The sequence below is a fragment of the Chionomys nivalis genome, chromosome 7, assembly GCF_950005125.1.
Source record: "Chionomys nivalis chromosome 7, mChiNiv1.1, whole genome shotgun sequence".
NCBI lineage: Eukaryota > Metazoa > Chordata > Mammalia > Rodentia > Cricetidae > Chionomys > Chionomys nivalis.
This window is the reverse complement of record NC_080092.1, coordinates 1,422,008-1,442,213: the sequence shown is the minus strand read 5'-3', so window position 1 is coordinate 1,442,213 and position 20,206 is coordinate 1,422,008. Positions and strand designations below refer to the sequence as shown.

General features: G+C 46.0%; 1 protein-coding gene and 1 pseudogene across 5 annotated transcripts in view; both read left to right on the top strand.

Moving 5' to 3' along the window:
* The first annotated feature begins 4,312 nt into the window (after positions 1 to 4,312).
* The window catches only part of Mrtfb (myocardin related transcription factor B), a 156,649-nt gene continuing 140,755 nt past the window's right edge, over positions 4,313 to 20,206 (top strand). For 2 of the 5 annotated variants that reach the window (XM_057773799.1, XM_057773798.1), the window contains exon 1: positions 11,176 to 11,236. The gene's annotated coding sequence lies outside the window, so the exon portion shown is untranslated. Of the gene's footprint in view, positions 4,369 to 11,175; positions 11,237 to 20,206 lie in introns of those variants that run through there. The other 3 variants (XM_057773796.1, XM_057773797.1, XM_057773801.1) reach the window with 3 other exon arrangements.
* LOC130878642 (glutathione-specific gamma-glutamylcyclotransferase 1-like) lies at positions 10,574 to 16,471 on the top strand (annotated as a pseudogene).

The window sequence follows — 20,206 nt, the reverse complement described above, 5'->3', positions numbered from 1 at the left end:
ACCTGGGCTACAGAGACCGTCATACTTACTATAGAGTGGATTCAAGGACAACCTGGGCTATAGAGACCGTCATACTTACCATAGAGTGGACTCAAGGACAACCTGGGCTACAGAGACCGTCATACTTACCATAGAGTGGACTCAAGGACAACCTGGGCTACAGAGACCGTCATACTTACTATAGAGTGGATTCAAGGACAACCTGGGCTACAGAGACCGTCATTCTTACCATAGAGTGGATTCAAGGACAAACTGGGCTACAGAGACCATCATACCATAGAGTGGATTCAAGGACAACCTGGGCTACAGAGACCGCCATACTTACTATAGAGTGGATTCAAGGACAACCTGGGCTACAAAGACCGTCATACTTACCATAGAGTGGAGTCAAGGACAACCTGGGCTACAGAGACCGTCATTCTTACTATAGAGTGGATTCAAGGACAACCTGGGCTACAGAGACCGTCATACTTACCATAGAGTGGATTCAAGGACAACCTGGGCTACAGAGACCGTCATACTTACTATAGAGTGGATTCAAGGACAACCTGGGCTATAGAGACTGTCATACTTACCATAGAGTGGACTCAAGGACAATCTGGGCTACAGAGACTGTCATTCTTACCATAGAGTGGATACAAGGACAACCTGGGCTACAGAGACCGTCATACTTACCATAGAGTGGATTCAAGGACAACCTGGGCTACAGAGACCATCATACCATAGAGTGGATTCAAGGACAACCTGGGCTACAGAGACCGCCATACTTACTATAGAGTGGATTCAAGGACAACCTGGGCTACAGAGACCGTCATACTTACCATAGAGTGGATTCAAGGACAACCTGGGCTACAGAGACCGTCATTCTTACTATAGAGTGGATTCAAGGACAACCTGGGCTACAGAGACCGTCATACTTACCATAGAGTGGATTCAAGGACAACCTGGGCTACAGAGACCATCATACCATACAGTGGATTCAAGGACAACCTGGGCTACAGAGACCGTCATACTTACTATAGAGTGGACTCAAGGACAACCTGGGCTACAGAGACCGTCATACTATAGAGTGGATTCAAGGACAACCTGGGCTACAGAGACCGTCATACTTACTATAGAGTGGATTCAAGGACAACCTGGGCTACAGAGACCGTCATTCTTACTATAGAGTGAATTCAAGGACAACCTGGGCTACAGAGACCATCATACTATACAGTGGATTCAAGGACAACCTGGGCTACAGAGACCGTCATTCTTACCATAGAGTGGAGTCAAGGACAACCTGGGCTACAGAGACCGTCATACTTACCATAGAGTGGAGTCAAGGACAACCTGGGCTACAGAGACCGTCATTCTTACCATAGAGTGGAGTCAAGGACAACCTGGGCTACAGAGACCGTCATTCTTACTATAGAGTGGACTCAAGGACAACCTGGGCTACAGAGACCGTCATTCTTACTATAGAGTGGATTCAAGGACAACCTGGGCTACAGAGACTGTCGTATTATAGAGTGGACTCAAGGATAACCTGGGCTACAGAGACTGTCATTCTTACCATAGAGTGGACTCAAGGACAACCTGGGCTACAGAGACCATTTTTCCCATTATGCTAAGAAGCACCTGTAGTCTTACACCCAAGCCCATTTCCCAGCATGATCTGGAGTTTATATTGGGAAGAGCAGAACAAAACAGGCACTACAAGGCACTTTCCCATGGTAAGAGTGTCTCGGTCTGTGTACAATACTTTTATATATTTATCATGTGTGCTAACTTAGCTCATCCCCCCCAAACTATTTGTGCCCTTTATATAAGACAGAGAAACACTGAATACTTTATGCTGTCTTGATCACAGGCAGTTTGTACAGTGAGGGGAGGAAGGGTCAGAGGACAATTTGAGGGTCAGTTCTTGCCTGCTACCACGTGGATCCCAGTGATGGATCTCAGATAGTTAGTACTGGCAGCAAGTGCCTTTACCTACAATAAGGTAGGAAAGAATTCATAGGTCACAAAAGCCAAGTTTTGTAGGTTTGGAGTCAGTGACCTGGAGTGGGACTGTTAACTGCTACGTACCAATTGTGTGTCCATAGGCAAGTCCACTCATTTCTTCGACTCTTGGCTTCTTCGTCTGTGAGAAGGAAATAGCACGCACTTCTTCACAGGTGTGTGGCAGCTAATGTGAGGCATCCGCCTGATGGGGTTAAGGGATTCTCAGATAGCTCATTACGTCTGAGTGTGCCCACTGGGCATGCCTGGAAAAGACCGCAGTGTGAATCAGTGGGCTGAGTCAACTTTATCTGCTAATGGCAAACTTGGGCAGTCCTCTAGAGCCATGGACATCAGTCCTCTGTCCTTCAACATAAGAGCTTCAAGTACTCTGATCTTCAGACTCGGAGACTTACACCAGTTTCCCCCCCCCCAAAAAAAACCCTTATTTTCTTGGGTCCTCAGCCTAAGACTGAGAGCTACATCATCAACTCTTCTGGTTCCCAGGTCTTGGGACTGGGATTGAGGTATGTCACAGACATCTCCCATGGTTGCCAGTCTTGCTGGCAGCATACTGTGGGGCTTGGCCTTGATGATGAACCCCCTCCTGCACATATACCCTATTGTTCTTTCCCTAATTCTTGCAACTGGTAGCTACCAGTTGGACAGGATCTCCTCTCTTTATCTACACCCCCATGCTGAGCCGCGTTGTCACATTCCAAGTTCTAGAGTCTATTAGAACGCTTTCCAGGGAGACTAGGTTGGGAAGATTGGTGTGGACCCACATTTGCTGACATGATTTAACTATCAGGATGCTTCAGCTCAGACAGCCTCAGTGCAGCTTACAGGGATGAGCTAGAACCTTCCTGGCTCTTGAGTCTAGAGAAGCTACCACAGAGGGGCCAGCTCATAGGAATGTACAGAACAAGACTGTGGTGGTTTGAATAAAATGACCTCCATAAGCTCATAGAGAGTGGCACTATTAGGAGGTGTGGCCATGTTGGAGTAGGTGTGCCACCAGGGAACAGGCTTTGAAGTTTCAGAAGCTCAAGCCAGGTTTAGTGGCTCACTCTTTCTTCTTGTCACTTGCCAATCTGGATGTAGAACTCTCAGCCTGTCTCTAGCACCCTATCTGCCTGCATGCTACCAAGCATCCCACCACGGCAATAATGGACTAAGCCTCTGAACTGTAAGCCAGACCCAACCGTTTCCTTTATGACAGTTGCCATGGTCATGGTGTCTCTTCACAGCAATGGAAACGCTAAGACAAAGACCTAACTAAGGCAGTGCCAGCTCCTGGACTCAATGCAGTTTCAAATACTGCCTTACTATGAACATGTGGGATATTTTCTTCATTGTAAGCTTGGGAGAGTATGGCTACCCACTTAAATGCACCTCAATATACCAGCCTCTCTTCTCCTAGGAAGAAATCACAATGCTCTCCCTAATGTAGTGGTTCTCAACCTTCCTAATGCTATGACCCTTTAGTACAGTTCCTCATGCTGTGGTGACCCCAACCATAACATTATTTTGTTGCTACTTCTAAGCCACAATTTTGCTATTGTTATGAATCCTAATGTAAATATCCGATATGCAGGATATCTGATGTGCGACCCCAGTGGTCTAAAATGGCTGCCCTAAGGCTTTTTATGCTTTGGTTCTATGTCATGATCCATTCTATCCTAACTTCTCCAACTATATTCTAAGGAAAGCACATACTGCTTTTAGGGCTCTAGGGGGTTGGTCAAAGAGTGAGAGGCATTTAATAATACCTAGCTGCAATAGATCACCTGCCAGGTGGTCTTTTACTCAGGAGAACTCTGAGGGTTAGGGAGTGAAGCTGGGTTTAAGGGAAGGAGGGGACCCAAAGGGCCAAACCGAGGTGTGGGTTGGGCATCAGAGAAGCCCCGACTCCACAGTCGGGTCTGCTCGTCCTGGTTTCCCCCCATTCTGGAATAGGGAGGCGGTAAGAAAGCAGTTACTAAGGCACCATGAGCCGTGAGCACGCTAGGGTACCAGGCGCTAACGGACTGACCACCTCACTTTGGGCGCAGCCAGAGTTTATGCTGGAACCTCTGAGCACTCTGCCCCGCAGCCCGGCCTGCGCATGCGCTCCGGGCCAGCCAGGTGAGAGTGCCGTGGTAGCCCTCGCACCTGGGCTTTAACCCTTCCGGGTCACGGGCGCGGGCGAATGCCGGGTGGGAGAAGAGAAGACGGCCGTGAACCCCCCGGGGTCCGCACGGCGTCCCCACGACCTTCCAGACTGTGGTCTGGTGCCCTCCTCGTTCTGGCGGGAGGGGGGGGGTAAGCGCGGGGCGGAGCGAAGTCTCGCGAGATCTGGCGGCAGCTGCGGCGGCGGTGGCGGCGGCGGCGGCGGCCCGGGAGGTGAGCGGCGGACGGGCGAGAGGCGGCCGTTGGGGCTGAGGAAGGGGAGAGCTACGGAGGGCAAGGCCAGGCTCGGGATACGGGCGGGTGGAAGGCCAGCGTCCACGGTGGCCCCTCGAGGCTGCTGCGGCGCCGTCTGGTGCGCGCTGTCCCGGGACTCGCGCGGGGCGGGGCGGGGCGGCCGCGGTCTCCGGGCCACCGGAGCCAAGCGTCCCTCTCCGGGGGTCCCTCTGTGCGTCCGCGACCCGATCACCCCCGGCAGCCTTGGCTTGGTCGGTACCAGGCGCTTTACTTGTGCGCTCCCACGCTGGAACTGCCGGGAGCTGCAGCGCCCTGGCCGAAGTCACACTGCGGGGACGTGGTGGGATGGGGACGGCCCACGCCCCGGACTCACCTTCCAGCCTCCTCCCCACTCCGGCTCGCGGCTCTTCTCCTGGGGCCCCCGCGGGACTGCAGAGGGTGTGTCTGGAAGCCCTCCTGAAATTGCACGCAGCGTCCCACGTTTCTAGGGAGAAAGTTTGTCCTTTCCCAGAAGGTTCCCTAACCCTGAATCTTTTAGTCTTGTGAGAGTGATGTGGGGTCTCAGGCCAGGAGGTTAGCTCAAGGCTTGCCTCAGGCAAAGGAAACTCTGGAGAAGTTTGAATCTTGTCTGAAGCCCAAGATCGCACTCTTCGGATGAGTGATTGCGAAGCTCATGATCAAGGCCTCTTACTTCTGTGGCAAATGTTTGTAAAGCCCACCTTGCCACCCTGACACTGAAGTTGATAAGTAGTATGCCTTCATAAACATGGCCCAAGGTCGTGGAGTGCTCTCCTTTAAGTGTAAGGAAGACATAAATGGGAAGAGGTGCGGGGCGTTGGTATGGCCCAGACGCCCTGTTAGGACACAACTCGGCAGACCCTGCGGCAAGTATATTTGGAGACAGACACACGTATGTATGTGTGTTTATGTATGTATGTGTATATGTATTTGTGTCTTTCAAAGTCGGGAACAAAGATTGGAACCCGAGAAAACCATCTTACTGGGGATAATTAATGCTAATTAGGAAAACAGTGTAGGCTGAATGATAGCATACAAGATAAATCACAGCCTGTCTCGTCAACACTCAGTTAATAAAGCCCTCGAGGGATGCAGTATTCCACCTACATCGTAGCCCACCTTGTGTGTAACCCATATTGTGGGTCACCATCACAAACTCTGCGTTATCGCCATTTAAAGGATAACACCAAGTCCTTCCTGCTTATCGTTGGTAATAAAGAAACAGAAGATTGAAATGGTTGGTGCCTAGTGCTGGGGTGCAAGTGAAATGTGCCCTGTGGAAGTTCACACGATTTCCTTTTCCCTTGGCACTTGGTCGTCCATAATTGGGGCAGGACGGCGGGTGTTTCTCACAGCACCTTACCAAATGGCTCAGTATTGAATCCTAAAGTAATGTTAATCTATAGTGAGCTCATGGACCAGGTAACCTGAATTATCACCTCCCAGCCACGTGTTGTATGGGTATAGATCCTGGATCCCAAATGCAGATGCTTTCTGCTGCCAGTCTCCGGTAATTAACAGTGTGTCTTGGGGACAGTTGTGCCCCCTTGAGAACCACTATATAAAGCACATACTCCTCTGCTAGCTAATTATAACTATTTAATACACACTTTTCAATGGGAATTAAAAACAAAATTCTCTACGATTTTTCTGATACATAAAAAAGAGTTCTTTGGTTAGTGACACTTTCACTCACTATCTTTAAGTCTCAGAAGGTAGGGTTAATGCCTGCTCACCTGTAACTGTTTCTCTTTGGAAGGACTCCTTGTTGGGAATGTTGGTCACACTTGAACTGCTGAGCAAGCAGCCTCATGGATAACTGAGTGGCATTGAGTACCAGTCAGTGCAACCCCTATTTAAGTGGCCTTTTCTACTTTTCGTATTCTTATTAGTGAATTTGGAAAATATGGAATGTGCTCAAAAGTGAAAACTAATATTGCCCATCCAATCAGTTCTGGGGCTGGCTCACAAAATACTGTCTTCACTGGGAGCTCTTGCTGAAAGTTCAGCTCAGTCCATTTTGTAACTATAGCATAGCAAATTTCTTCAACTTGCTTAAGTCTGAAATAGAAGTTTATTTTCACTTTTTTTCTTTAAATATAAGTTGCTTCTTGCAGTAGAATATTCCGGTTGCTTGTTACTTAGAAAGGCACTGGAAATCAACATCAAAGTAAAGACTTTTGAAAATAGGATACATTTAAAGTTGTCTAGTCATACATAGTATGAACTCTTGTGAGTTGAAAAGTCACCTAAATCGAAAGTAATTAATTTGTATTACTTTAAGTAAACACTATCCAGTTCCAGGGTAAAAAAGACCAATACTTTTGGTTGTTTTGTTTTTATTAATCACTACTTTAAAAAAAACACTCCGGTTTTAGTTAGGGTTTCTGTCGGTGTGGTAAACACTATGGCTAAAAGCAGCTTGGGAAGGAAAGGGTTTGTTTTGCTTACACTTCAGCATCATAGTTCATCTTTGAAGAAAGCCCATGTAGGTACTCAGGGCCGGAACCTGGAAGCAGAGCTGATGCAGAGACCATGGAGGAGCGCTCCTTACTGGCTTGCTCAGCCTGCTTCTTAAAACACCCAGGACCAACTGCCCAGGGGTGGCCTTGCCTACAGTGGGCTGGGCCTCCCCCAGCAGCCTTGTTGAGAAAATGCAGCACAGGCTTGCCCCAAGCCGAACTCAACTGAGGTTCCCTCTTCTCGTATTACTTCAGCTTGTGTCAAGTTGACATAAGTCTAGCCAGCACAGCCTACCTGTTCTTAAATGAATTAAGTATGAATTATAAATTAAGAGCTTGCCTTGACGATGATGCCGTCTCAGAGAAATAGGGACTGTACAAACGTGTTCGTGCATTGGTTGATTTCTAACAACAAAAACTGAATCCGAGGGATGACTTGCAGAACGAAACACCCTGTCCAGATCCTCCATCTTAGCCTGAGTTCAGTACTCTGAAGATTTAAAGTCACGGTCACTCCCAGAACCATTTTTTAAAAGTGTTTAGAGGAAAGCATCGTGGGGTGGTGGCCTCTGCAAGCACGAGGTCAATGTGAGTTATTTTGGTCTGCTGCTTTATTTGCTCTTCCGTTCTGTAAAGCTTGTCGTTTCACGGATAACTTTTTCTCGAATGGGTCATCCTTAGATTAATTTCAGTGATTCACGATTGCTGCTGCTTAGGAAGAAATGTGTTTGAAAAAACTTCTGTGGGAAGCAGGCAATGGATGTGGAGAGCTGTCTTAGCCATTCGACACCCAGGGCAGCTTCCAGGAACCCCAGCTGCACCACACCCTTGAGCACCTCCACCCTTTTCAGGTTTGTTGGTCCCTCACAGCAGCTCATCATAAGGCCCGAGGGCAGTCTGTGAGGAGCATCAGATGAGGGGCTATGGAGATGGATCCATAGTTAAAGTGCTTACAGCCCAAGACTGAGCACTGGAGGAGACCCAGATAAATGCTGGGTGGGTGTGGCGGCCCACCTGTAATTTCAGAGATGGCACACCCAGAGCTAGCTGACTAGTGAGACTAACCATATCAGTGAACTCTGCCAATTGACAGAACCTGCTTCTATGAAAAAGGTAAAAGAGCAACCGAGGATGATTCCTGACATCTACCTCAGGCCTCCATATGTATTTGCACAAACTTAAACACGTGTAGCCACACTCATATGTACACACATGGAGTCTTGTGGGTATGTACAGTACACATCACACACACATGAAAACGGAGCAGCAGCAGAATGGAGCACGTATCTCCGGGACTGCTGGCCACCACTGGAGTCGGGTACAGCTGCTGCTCTAGAGCCTGCACCTAGCATCATCGCATGCTTTGCTTGTCTTTCAGTATCGAATTGAAGAGAAATATTCCCTCCTAATCATTAAATTTGAACTCTGACTTATAGGCAATTCTCTGTGTATTTTTTTCAACATTTAAGAATTCTGTTTATATGGACAAAATGTTGATATGGCTCAAACACTTAAATAATGCGGACATGTCCAGAAAGCCAAATTCCCAATTCTCTTGCCCCCCCCCATCCCATATGGTCTTTATCTATTTCCTATAAATATCTCTATCATTTCTCTTTGTAGATACAAGCAAATGTCAGTGGACTGTAATATTTCTTTATATAAAGTGCAGTGTTCTATGTAGCCTGTCTTGCCCTGGCTTTCCATTAGTTATTTAGCTTAGTTGCAGCATGTTGAATTTACACAGTAAGTCCAAGGTATGACTGTCCTCGATCTCTGGGGCAGTGGGGGGGGGGTCGATTCCAAGACTTCTGGTTGATGATGAAGTCCAGGTTTGCTTAATTTGAGAGTCTTGATTTGAGATAGTGTTTACATGCAACACATAAATATACTTCACAGGCTGTGAAATAATCTGTGAATTACATGCTGTTCTAGCTAATTTTATATGAACTTGACACAACTAAAGTCATCTGACACGTGGGAACCTCAGATGAGAAAATGCCATCAGAAGATCTGGTTGCTGACAAACCTGTAGGGCATTATCTTGATTAGGGATTGATAGGGAGGGCCTGGCCCATGGTGGGTGGGGCCATTCTTCCACTGGTGGTCCTGGGTTCTATAAAAAGCAGGCTGTACAAGCCTTGGGGAGCAAGCCAGTAAGCAGCACCCCTCCTGGCCTCCACATCATCTCCTGCCTCCAGATTCCTGCCCTGTTGGAGTTCCTGTCCTGACTTCCTTCAGTGATGAATAGTGATGTGGAAGTGTGAGCCAAACAAACCCTTTCCTCCCCAGCTTGTGTTTGCTCGTGGTGTTTCATCACAGCAATAGCATCCCTGACTAAGACACATACACAGCCAGAATTAATGTTTTACTCTTGTTTGGGGACTGTGCACGTATGTAGAGGTCAGAGGACCACCTTGGGCATCAGCCTTCACCTTCCACCTTGACTCTCCAGCCCCATTGAAGAAAAAAGATACTCTTAAGAAAGGTTTTATGTCTGAAGGTCTTTTGTCTGAATGTACATCTGTGCTTCACGTCTTGCAGTGTCTGTGGAGGCCAGAATATGACTTTCCATTCCCTGAGACTGGAGTTGTAGACAGTTGTGAGCCACCATGTGGGTCCTGGGAATTGAAACCAGATCTTCTGGAAGAACAGCCAGTGGCTCTTAACCACTGAGCCATTGCTCTAGCTCCACATCTTTTCCTTTAAGGTTTCTGCTGGTCTTCTATGGAGCCTGGATTTGGATGTAATTACTGAAGGGCATTCTCATTCTTATTTCTGTTAAGTCTGTGGGTTTACTTCTACAGTTGAGCCTCTGGTCCATTTAAGATTTGGTTGGGTATTCTGAGTGGGCGGGGCGGGGGGGGTTGACACAGATGCTGCTGCAGCTCTGCAGATACCCAGGGCCGGCTGCTGTGTTTGTTAGGCACATCTTTGTACTTTGCGTCCTACTTTTCTACGGGAAAATAAAAGAAGTGAAATCACACTAAAAAAAATAACTCAAAAGTCGGTTTAGCTTTTTCCAAGCCTGGATTGCATCATCTATAAAAGGAACAATACGGAGGACACCAATATATATATATATATACTAAGGAGGAAGGGGCAAGCTTACGCTTAAGTCTGCTCAACCTCCGCCTCGCGTAAAAGAAAAAAGCCACAGAAGTGTTAATGTTAGAATTAAGATCTTGGTCTGAGTGGGATCAGCAGCACCCCCCCCCCTTTTTAAAATCATTTTGCTGTGGTGGTAATGTAGTCCATCTCTCTTTGTTAGGCAAGCACTCTACCTCTGAGTTAAGAGTCCCAGTTTCTCTTTCCTTTTATTGTTAAATTTTGGGGTGGAATCTCACTGAGTTTCTCAAGATGGTCTTGAGTTCACTGTGTAATTCATAATTCAGTCAAGCATTGTGATTGTACTCTTCCTGCCTCAACTTCCCCACCACCTGCAGTTCCTGGCTTGCCCTAGTACAGTCACTAATCAAACATTTGAGAATAGAGAATGAGGTTTGGGTTGGCATTCAAGACTTCCTTCTTGCTTTCTGGACTCTCACTACTTAATCCTCCCTTGCATACATCCTGGCCATGCTGCTGCTATACTCTTCTGTTGCCTTATGCTACCAGTCAAGTGTGGCGCTCAGTAAAAACCGGCACATCCAGCAGCTTGTTGGGCTGGTTTTTTGCACCTTAGTTGATTGGAAACTGAAGAGATGCCGTGTTCCTCCTATGAAGAAAACCTAATAGCCAAGCAAACATCTGGTAGAGGCAAACTAGATGTTAAGCAAGGAAAGGAAGGCTCAACTCTGGTCTTTCTTTTTACTTTGCAAGTCAGGTAACACATCTCATTGTTCTACTCTTAGCCCCTTGAGGACAGTCATAGGAGCCCTAACAAACACTAGAGAGATGGAGCAAAAGCAGACTTCTTTGCGTAAGACCCTGTAATAGCAAAGCATGAAGTTTTGTTCAACACAAATGTTCACGAGCTGCCAAGGAGTCCCTGACGGGTCATCTAATGTGACCCTTGTGTCTGTCTGTAGACACAGAAAATGGCCCCAGAGGTGTGATGTTGACCGAGTATCCTTACCCTGGTTGGTGCAAGTGGTCTGAGTGCCATGCTCAGCTCCCAGACAGATGCAGAGTCCAATCATTGGTGGATCCCTGAAGGATTTAGAAGTTTTCTCTATATGGCCAGGGTTTTGTTTCTTGGATGGTCCCCTTTTTGGTGACCTCAGTGCTCTGACTTGTCTGTAATCACCTGCTGGCATATGGTAGGTCATCAAGAAAAAGTAATTTCTGCTTTTTCTTTTTCCAGGTTGATAATAAAGGTGCTAAGGAAGAGAATGTAAGACAGGAAAATAAATAGTTTTATTGAGGTAAGTCTTTTTTATGATTTTAAAAGTTTCTTTTAAAAACGTAATTATAAATTCTTCACGACTTCCTTTTCTCTGATGTAATGGGTGGTTGTCTTAGGAGTGTTTGAAGTTATGGAAGCTAGGGATGTGAGGTGTGCAGGGGGGCAACACACACGCGGAGAGTACATGTGTAGAAGTCCGAGGACAACCTATGGGAGTTGATTCTTTCCTTCCATTATGGGAACTGGATCAAACTTAGGTTTTTAGGTTTTTGGGGCAAGTTCTTCTCCAGCTGAGCCATCTTGCTACCCCTAACTACTCTTTATAGTAAATAGCTCACAGTTAAACCAAAGTGGCCTTGAGAGTCTCTGAAGGAGACTGTCCTGTCCTCCTCTGGTGCTCCCTCTGGTGTCTTACTGTAGTGGTATAGAAGTTGTTTAGACACTTTTGTTCTGCTGTGAAAATGCCTTGGAACTCAGTTCTCAGTCACTTGTGATAAGTAAGTAGTAAATGGGAATCTTTTCTTTTAATTAATTTAATTTTTTAAAGCAATCTTTCCTCATTTTATATACCAACCCCAGTTCTCTCTCCCCTCCTCCTGTCCTGCCCCCCCACTCTCCCATCCACTCCTCAGAGGGGATAAAACTTCCCATAGGGAGTCAACAAAATTTAGTACATAACTTTGAGGCAGGACCAAGGTCCTCCCCCACTGTATCTAGGCTAAGCAAGGTATCCCTCCAAAGAAAATGGGTTCTAAAAATGAGTTCAAACACTAGGAATAAATCCTGGTCCCACTGCCAAAGACCCCATCAGACTGTTCCAGCCATACAACTGTCATCTACATTCAAAGGACCTAGTTTGGTCCTATGCAGGTTCCCCCACCGTCAGGCCAGAATCGATGAGCTCCCACTAGCTCAGGTCAGCTGTTTCAGTGGGTATCCCCATCATGGTCTTGACCCCTTTGCTCATATTATCACTCCTCCCTCTCTTCGACTGGACTTTGGGCACTCTGCCTAGTACTTCACTGTGGATCTCTGCATCTGCTTCCATCAGTTGCTGGATGAAGGTTCTATGATGACAAGTAAGGTAGTCATCAATATGATTACAGGGGAAGGCCAGTTTAGGTACCCTCTCCACTATTGCTTAGGGTCTTAGCTGGGGTCATCCTTGTGGATTCTTGGGAATTTCCCTAGTGCCAGGTTTCTTACTAGCCCCATAATGACTCCTTCAATCAAGGTATTTCTTTTCTTGCTCTTCCTCTCTGTCCTTCCCCCGTCTCCCCTCACCATCCCCTCATATTCTCAGCCCCCTCCCCCTTTCCCCTCCCTTCTCCCCTACCCCTACACTCTTAATTTTCTCAGGAGACCTTGTTTATTTCCCTCTTCTCAGGGGATCCATGTATGTTTCTCTTAAGGTTCTCCTTGTTACCTAGCTTCTCTGTGGTCATGGACTGTAGACTGGCTATCCTTTGCTTTACGTCTAATATCCACTTATGAGTGAGTGCATCCTGTGTTTGTCTTTCTGGGTCTGGGTTACCTCACGCAGGATGTTTTTTTTCTTATTCCATTCATTTGCCTGCAAATTTCAAGATGCCATTATTTTTTACCGCTGAGTAGTACTCCATTGTGTAAATGCGTCACATTTTCTTTATCCATTCTTTGGTTGAGGGGCATTTAGGTTGTTTCCAGGTTCTGGCTATTATGAATAATGCTACTATCATAGTTGAGCAAATGTCCTTGTAGTATGAGTGTGCAGTATTGCGGGTCTTTAGGTAAATTGATTCCCACAGTTCCACAGCATCTGTACAACTTTGCACTCCTACCAGCAACGGAGGCGTGTTCCCCTTACTCTACCATCCTCTCCAGCATAAACTATCATTGGTGGTTTTGATCTTAGCCATTCTGACAGATGTAAGATGGTATCTTAGAGTCCTTTTGGTTTGCATTTCCCTGATGGCTAAGGATATTGATCAGTTCCTTAAGTGTCTTTCAGCTATTTGAGATTCTTCTGTTGAGAGTTCTCTGTTTAGTTCTGTACCCCATTTTTAAATTGGATTATTTGGTATTTTGATGTCTAGTTTCTTGAGTTTTTTATATATTTTGGAGCTCAATTCTCTATCTGATGTGGGGTTGGTGAAGATCTTTTCCCAGTGAATGGAAATCTTAATTCAAAGTCAGTTGCATTGGTGAAATGCTCTGTAAACTGATCTTAAGGCTTTCTCACATGGAGGTTGGTTTAAATGTGGTATCTCCAGCAGCTTCCTCCCATTGCAGGCAGAGTTTCATGTTTAAACGGGCAGACTCAATGGATATAAGTTGGGCAGAGGTGAGAGGCTGAGTGTGAGCTTTCAGGGTGTGTGCCTGTCAACTTTCTAGATGAAACTGCTTTGCAGTGAGGGGATGAGACTGAACTGTGCAGGGGGAAGGAGTCTTAATTGCTGCCACATGGTGGGAGCAGGAGGACCCCAGAGTCAGTCTGATTAGTTCCGCTCCTTATACTTCTAGGCTGAAGGTAGAGTTTTAGCTGGGGTAAGAGGAGAAGAGAGGAAAGCAATAGACAGAGACCCTAAATTATTTCCTAAGCTCCACATCCCGTGGCTCTGTGTCCCATCCTCCCTGAAAAGAAGCTATGCCTTATGTGTGGCATCATAGAAACCTATCTGGAACTAGGCAGAGGAGGGCTGCCACTGCAGAGTTAACACGAAACTATGATACAAACTGGCCTTTCCCCTTTAGCATAGACACAGCTCCACACAGGCGCTTCTTCCCTCTCTGTCTTCAGAGAGGGGAAGATGAAAGTTATGTGTGTATGCTAAACCCAGTAAATTTCATCTTGATTGCATTTCAATCGATTCTAATGTGACAGAATTTTTCAGTCTGAGCTTGTTCTAGCTGCCTTCAGTCAAATGAGAATTGCTGTCAGGGGAAAGCATACCCTCCCACACCTCTCCCTGAGTACTTGAAGCCATCCCACTTCCTTTTCCTTTTACCTTCAGAACTGACTGCTGACACTTGGGAATTATAATCAGATTGCATCAGTCTTATGGAAAGGTTACCAATTACTGTTCTGCACAATATGCACTTCAAGTGTCTTGGTTCAGTGCTTTTAAATACCTGCTAGGTGAATGAAGGCTTTGTGTCACGCCCTGATTTAATACATTTGATGAGAGACTTTATTGATGGCTTCTTGTCTTCAGTTCTGTGGCGGGGGCTGGATGAAGGAGGATTACTTAGTATGAAGTCTTCATGGGGTCTCTTAGTGGTTGCTCTATGAAGCTGGATCCTGGAAGAAGCTTGGCTGTTTCAGTGACTGGGACTGAGGGTGAACCCTGCCTTAGGTGCCACATGGAGCTGTGAGCAGGAGGAAGTTTCCTGGGGGGTGCACTCTTGAGTACTGTGCCCTGTTTTCCTGACCTCATTTTGCTCATTCAGTATCTGATAGAAGGGCACAATGAGACTGTGAAATTTGTCCTTGGGCATGTAGCTAGTAGGCTTTAAAATGTTTGGCTCAAATCTTCTCTCTGGTTCCCAGATCTGTCTGTATGTCTGCGGATGTCCATAGAAGATGTAGGTATTATGTTAGGAATGGTAGAGTATCTCTGGTGTTGTAGGATCTGCAGGTTTGAACAAAATGACAGTCAAGCTATGCCATCCTCCATTGCTGTCTTCTCTTGATTTCCTACATCCTTAGCCATGCCTGATGAAGTCTCTTGACTGGCCAGGGTGTCTGACTATGTTCAATACACATAGTCTTGTCTAATTTAGCAATGCTCTGAGGTGAAAGGCTTCTGTCAGCTAAGTACAAACAGGACACTGATGGAGTCAGAAGAGAGAATGCTTGTTTCCTTCATTCTGTGCCAGTCAAGAGGCTGGCAGATTTTCTCCTTGTGAGGCAAAAGGGTTTGGACTTGTTGAACTTGCTGTGACCAGCGGGCTGTGTGTTGAGAACACTTTTCTTCTTGCGGTATTGAGTTTGTGTCATCTTATACCTGCTGGCTGATTGTATGTTCTTTTGTTCTTGGTTCTGTTTACTTTGCATTTCATTTTATGGTTGGTCACGATGGGGATTTATTGGTAGGAAAACCAATCCTTCCCCCATTTGAACAGATTGTGTGTATGTTCTTAAGACGGCAGATTATGCTGTTGCAGACAGACTCAAGCAGGCCCCTGAGCAGGGGCACTATGCTATTCCTCTGTGCCATTGTTTCTTAAAATAATAGTTTTATTCATGCTTATCACATACTGCAAGGTTCATAAGAGTGGTGTTTATTGTGTTCACAGAGTTCTACTCCAGTCACTACTGTCTAAGTCCAGATTGCTATGAGCAGTCCATGAAGAAATGCCAAACCCTCAACAGCCGCTTTCCACTCATCATCCCCTCCCTGGCAGCGCTCATCTTTGTCTTCATAGATTTAGCTATTCTAGATGTGTCATGTGAATGTACTCTTTCAGGATGTGGCCCTTTTAGTTAGGGTTTTGATTACTGTTATAAAACACCATGACCATAAACAACTTGGGAAAGAAAGGGTTCATTTCAGCACACCACTTTTGGGTCACACTCAGGGAAATCAAGGCAGGAACTCAAGCAGGGCAGGAACCTGGAAGCAGGAGCAAATGGAGAGGGGTGCTGCTTACTATCTTGCTCTTGGTGGCTTGCTTACCATCCGCACAGCCCTCCTGGGAGGATGGCGATCCCCAAACCCTGTGGACTTTTGGGTGCGGCTTCCTAGTGTGGAAGCCGGACTTTGCCCACAGTGACAGCTGTGTGGGCTTTGTACGTGGCTACAGCTGTCAGTTTTGGCAGGAAGATACCTTCCTTAGGGGCAGTGACAAAATGCCTGGCCGAGTGGTGACCCTCTTTGAAGATTGTGAGGGCTGCAACTTGGGTGTAGCATATGAGGTTTGAGGGGAGCAGGTGAACAAGGCCCTGAAGTACCTGAATGTGTGGGAAGCAGTATTTGGAGGCTACGACACTAAGGAAATCATCTTCTATCCTTAAGACACCCCTGACCAACCCCTCACAGCCCTGGCCTATGTGACCACTCCACAGAACCCTGGCTACCTGGGCCCTGCTCCTCTAGAAGGGGTCATTGCCACACAGATTCTTGCCTGCCAAGGCTTCTCTGGTCACAGCCTTGAGTATTTACTGTGTTTGGCAGACTTCATGCAGCTCTGTGGGCCTCAGGGACAGGATGGGCACCTGGAAGCCATTGTAGATGCTTCTTGTAAAACCCAGGAACACCAGCGCTGCAGGTGATATTACCTACAGTGAGCTGAGCCCTCCTCCGTCAGTCATTAATCAAGAAGATGCACAGTAGGCTTGCCCACAGCCTAATCTAGTGGGACATTTCCTCAATTCAAATTCCCTCTTTTCAAATGACTCTGGCTTATATCAAGTTGACATAAAACTACCCACCGCACCATGTTATTGAGGTTCATTAACATTGTAGCAAACATCAGCCTCATTTTTACTTCAGTATATTCTGTTGTGTGGTATTTTACCAGTTGGTGGACATTTGGGTGCTTTCCACTTCTTGACTTTTACAAATAATGCTTTTGTGAACTACTTTTTTTGTTATGTTTTGTTTTGGTAGTGTCTTTTTACTTGTGTATTGGGGCAGGGAGTGGAGGTGCACAGAATGGGCTTAGACTCTAAAACTAGGTGGGGACAAGAGCTTCTCATGATCTCTAGTGATTGATTCTTTTTGGTCCTTGCTGCTGTGCTTAGTACACCTGCCACCCATGGCGTGTTTAAGCCATGTACTTAGGGCACTCACTAATACTCCACTCTTTGACCGGTTGTATGTTTCTGCGTTAATGTTATCTACTTCACAAAGAAACTTCTTTGATGAATCCTGAGAGCTGCTGTGGGGAAAGAGACATGGATTTAGAGAGAAGTTTGCTGCTGTATCTATTTAGCAGAATAGATAGGTTTAGTGAAGTGTCCAGCCACAATGGGACATCTGTATCATCTCCTCCTCACAAGGGACAAGGAACATCACAGAAAAGCAGGGAGAAAAATTGTAAGAGCCAGAGCCAGGGGTTAGGGAGGCCCAGAGCATAGCTGTCTTTCTGATGTGATGGGACTCGTGCACTGGGATTGCCTACTCATGATGAAGCCAGTCAACATTTTAGCATGAAGTAGGGTTCACAGCCCCCCCCCCCACACACACAACTGAGGGACTGTGGATAGTTGATGGCTTGTGGGGAAGAGAGAATCAGGTTTTTTTGTTTTGTTTTTTAGGGTGTGTCTCCTGGTGGTACAGTCACTTGTGACCCTACACCAGGAGGACATAGACAACACAAATTGGACTCTTTGACTTATAAAAATTGAAAAAAGAAGACAAGAGGTTGTAGGGAATAGGGAGGTGAGGGTGGGGTTAAGGGGGTGAGTTGAGTGAATATGATACCCTGTATATAATTACCAAAGAATAAATAAAAAGATTATACTAAAATAGCTTTTCAGTGTGGTCATAGGAAAGTGTAGATTTAGATGTGATGCATTGATGCCCAGAAATAAGCCCAAAGAAAGCCACTTGGTGTCAGTTTCCTTAAGCTTGTAGGAATGAAAGCATCCTCCCAGCAATGGGTTCAGCATGTGTGGTGGTCTGAGCTCAGACTCCTGCTCCAGGGGACAAAGGGCACAGCACTCTACAGTACCACTTTTGTTGGCTGGGGAAGAATGTCAGTTGTGGGAGTCAGATGTGTTCTGTTGTGGAGTTCACACTGTACCCTTAGCAGTAGGTAGGGGCATTGAGGTATCTAGCAAAGCAAAAGGGTGATAGATACGGTTGTAGTTCCTGTACTCTAGAGTCCGGGTGTGAACACACCCACTGGGCTTTGTGCTGTGGCCCCTGAGAGCTGGTGAGGACTGAGCTGGGTGCTGAGTGTGCAGTGAAAAGACAGAGGCTGGAAAAGCCCAGGAGGATTTAGTTAACAGGAAGCTCACACAAACTGTTGCAAGTAAGAGAGTTTCTTGGAAGATCCCCGGAGAAGGAAGGACACACAAATAGCAGTGCTGCAGACACCAGGAGGGTTTCAGACACCCTGGGGATTAGCATTGTGGGCCTGATCACTGGGCAGGTCTGTCCTTACACTGAAGCCCCAGAGTGCATGAGCCTCTCCTCTAGCTCTCCTTTCAGAAGTCATAGCCACACTCCAGCCTTGAGTTTTGTGCCTTCTTTGCTGGAACCCTCTGCTACCATCACTGAGTTCTCAGAGAAAGGGATGATGTCCAACAGGTTCACCTGTTAGGTCATTCTAGGAATGTGAGCTGGCCCAGGATCTGACACGGAGGGAGAGTTCATTGGTACCTCACAAGTTTCTGGCTTTGGGAGCCATTCTGCCCAAGAGTAAGGAAGTTCAGGATTGGGCAGAGCAGAAGGTAGGAAGTCAGCTGAACAATTTTAGATTGGTTTAGTCTGGTATAACACTGCTGGAGATAATGGTTTAAGAATCTGATTGACTTGGCTTCCTTCAGTGCTAGTAGCTAGAGAATGTTCTCTTTGCTGTGTCTCTCCTGTGCCTGTGTCTTGCACTTGCCACATGACTGGTGTTTGAAGCAGGAGTTGGGGTGGATCCTCTCTTGGATGGTGAAGTAGTGCATCAGACCGGGTGGTTGAAAGACTTTGGACCTTATGGCTTATGGACGTGTCTAGTTCAGATACTCTGTAGTCTGTGGTTTCCATGTTCAAGTAACATTATTGTGTCTACTTTTTTTTTTCTTTCTTGTTCCACCTGACATTTAAATGCTATTAATTGCCTGTTGACAATCCTGTCGATAAGTTAAGTTTTTTTTTTTTCTAAAATTGCCCTTAGGGAATAAAGATGATAAAGACAGAGAGACTTAAGAATTGAGCCAGAGGTTGGAGTCTGACTTTAGATCTCTCCGGTAAATGCAAGATGTTTATGCAACACTTGGAATGATACAGATTGTATTTAGAAAACGTGCTTGATCAGCCGTGGAACTATGAAGCAGGAGCTTGGTAGCTCAGGGCCTCTGGGAGTGAGGGACTGGAAGTTCACCTCAAAGGAAGAATTCTGTTCATGCCAAGACTTTAGACCTGAGCATTTTGTAATCCAAATAGCCTATGTTAGCTTAATTTCGTCTTTTATGTAAAAATGGAATAAATCACAGGTTTCAAATTTTGGCAGCTTGAAATCAGACTCTTTATTTCTATCTCTTAATAACCATCAGACACACAAGTAGAATTTGGTTTTTTATCTACCCTTTACTTTTTTTAAAATTTATTTATTTATTTATTATGTATGTATGCCCGCAGGCCAGAAGAGGGCACCAGACCCCATTACAGTGGTTGTGAGCCACCATGTGGTTGCTGGGAATTGAACTCAGGACCTTTGGAAGAACAGGCAATGCTCTTAACCTCTGAGCCATCTCTCCAGCCTTACCCTTTACTTTTGAAGTAATTCTGCTTCCAACTCCTTCTTCTCTATATATCCAGGAAAACCAAATTATTGGTAGCTTGGGTATGCTGTAATTTTTATTTTAAGTTTTAGAAAAGTACACTTGTATTTATATATATTAGTAATATTATGTTCTTACTTGGGCAAAGTGGTTTTTTTTGTTTTTGTTTTGTGTTGTGGTGTTGTTGTTTTGGTTTTTCCAGACAGGATTTCTCTGTGTAGCCCTGGCTATCCTGGAACTTGCTCTGAAGACAAGGCTGGCCTTTAACTCACAGAGATCCGCCTGCTTCTGCCTCCCAAGGTCTGGGATTAATGGCATGCACCACCATCCTGGTGGGTAAAGTGTTTTTATGGCAGAAATACAATGCCATGCTATCACTGGTATCTGCATGTTCAGCCATCCGTATCTATGACTGTTGTTTCTGAACTCTCTGTGGGTAACAGAATCTAAGGATGTGCAAGACCCTTTGTGGCGGCTTAAATAGGCATGGCCCCCATAGACTTATGTGTTTAAATGTGTTTGAATGGTTGGCCCATAGAGAGTAACACTGTTGGGAGGCATGGCCCT